The following is a 2,500-nucleotide window of genomic DNA, read 5'->3' as shown; positions in this document are numbered from 1 at the left end:
GTATGTATATGTATATATATATATATATATATATATATATATATATATATATATATATATACATATAGATATATATATACATATATATCATGCTCTCTCCCTCTGCCCCCACCCCACCCCTGTTGCTGATATGAAAAGCGATATCGTATAAAAATAAGGAACGGTACTTACATCATAGTTAGCGAGCATGTTTAAATTCACAACATAAAATTGAACTTTGGATATCCCAATGAAGCATTCAGTATGCCATATCATTGCATGTTTTATATTATGTTGTTTCCCGCGTTTTATTTAAGAATTCCGATCATGTCTTCCTGGGTTCGTTTCATCGCATTTAATGTATCTTAAAATGGGTAATGCAAGATAATTGGAAGTGTACATACATAATAGTGGCACTGTCTTGTATGGTGACGTCATTCAACCGTCCGAACAGAAAAAGGATTGTATAGAACCTTCAATGTCGTCTATATGGGATCCAGATAACCTAAAGCCAGGAGTTTGATATACGACCTTTTTTTCTATCACGCGTATATCCATCGCTATAATCAAAGACTGTAACTCGCTAATCACTCATAGACCATTCTAAATGATAGCATTTAAAAAATAAAGAATGAAAAACATTCTTCAACGGCGTATAACTTTAAAATAACGAAGAGAGAGAGAGAGTTCACCGTATAGTGACTCCGATCAATCGCCGTAACCCTGACCACCTCCATCCACTATATCAGGGTTTCCTTCCAATGTTTTCTTAAGACACATAGAGAGGCCTTTCTTTAGAACAACAATCTCACATCTCCTCGTGGGCTGCTTTTCCACTGCCCAGTCTGTGAACGGGCGGCTTTAACGAGCCTCCAGGGGCGTGAGGTATTAGGGTGTGGGTTAGTCTGTTGCTTCATCTTGTTCATTCACACTTATTCACAATTCACGTACATCGTCTCTTCAAGATAAATATTATCATTAATAATAATATGTAACTATTCTTATTGCAATTATTATGATCATTATTGCTATCATTATTATTATAGTCATTATTATAATGATAATGATAGCAATAATTATCATTATTATAATCATAATAATGAAAAAAATATTATTATTGTTGTTATTGTTATTACTATTATCATTATTATTATTATCAGAAGTAGTAGTCGTGATGGTAGTGGTATTAATCGCGTCGTCGTAGTAGTAATAATAGTATATCATTATTTTTATTATAATGATAATGATGATAATAATGATGATGAGAATAATAATAAGAGTAATGACATTAAGAATAACAGTAATAATTAATAATAGTAATAATTATTATTTTTGTTATTATTATTGTTATTATCATTTTTATTATTATTATCATTATTATTATTATTATTATTATCATCATTATTATCATTATTATTGCTATTCTTGTTGCCGCTGTTGTGGTTTTCTTCTTGATATCATTATTATTATTAACTGTAGTGTTCATTATAACCATTAAGATGACATGATAAAGATGATAATAGGAATAATGATGACAACATGAATATCAATTATAAAATGAATGATAGTATAAATGATAACACTAATGATATTAATAATGATAATAATAATGATAATTGTAAGAAAAATAATAATGATAATAAGAGTAATAAAATCATTATTATTATCATTATTATTATTACAAATGTTATCATTATTATTATCATTAATATCATTATATTATCATTACTATTATCATCATGGTTATTGCTATTACACAGTGATACTGATAATATTTGCATTATGATGAGAAAAATAATAACTAACAATATTAATAAATATAAAGATGATATAGAATATGCCAATGATGATATTGATGTTAATAATGCTAATGATAATTACAATAATGATAATTATTGTTTCATTATAGTTTTATTTTAGATGCTATTAGTAATATCACAACTGTTATTATTAATAGTAGCAGTAGTAGCAGGACAATCATTATCTTTGTTATTATTATAATTATTATTGTTGTTGTTCTCATTATCATTATTATCATTATTATTTTCATTATTATTATCACTATTATTATCATTATTACCTTAATTATTATCATTATCATCATCATCATCATCACCATCACCATCATCATTCACTATCATCATTATCACCATCATTATCTCTCTCAGCACCATCACCCCTAATCATCATCATCATCATCATTATCATCACTTCAATAATCACCATCAACCTCACCACTCACTACCCTTTCACTCTGAGGAGGTAAGATGATTCATAAGTCAATCTCTTTGCAATTAAATACTTATCTGCAACGTTGCTAAGATTTTTTTGACGAAGGTGATGTTGTTTGTTTGTTTGTTTGTTTTTTTGTTTGATGCAACTCCTAAAGGTCGAGTAAAGATCATTTGGTTGATATGATAATGATGATAATGATGATAATGATGATAATGATAATGATGATGATACAAAAATGATAACAAGGACAACACTAATGCTAACAATACCAGTGACATAAATATTA

The 2,500-nt window shown here is 27.8% G+C and overlaps 1 protein-coding gene across 1 annotated transcript in view; it reads right to left on the bottom strand.

Annotated features, from left to right (window-relative positions):
- Positions 1-2,500, bottom strand: part of LOC122252576 (growth arrest-specific protein 1) — a 79,704-nt gene that overhangs the window by 76,427 nt on the left and 777 nt on the right. The window lies entirely within an intron of this gene.

This window comes from Penaeus japonicus, unplaced genomic scaffold, assembly GCF_977035675.1.
Source record: "Penaeus japonicus unplaced genomic scaffold, GWHDUDI00000001_assembly GWHDUDI00000013, whole genome shotgun sequence".
Classification (NCBI taxonomy): domain Eukaryota; kingdom Metazoa; phylum Arthropoda; class Malacostraca; order Decapoda; family Penaeidae; genus Penaeus; species Penaeus japonicus.
This window is presented reverse-complemented; position numbering and strand designations above follow the sequence as displayed.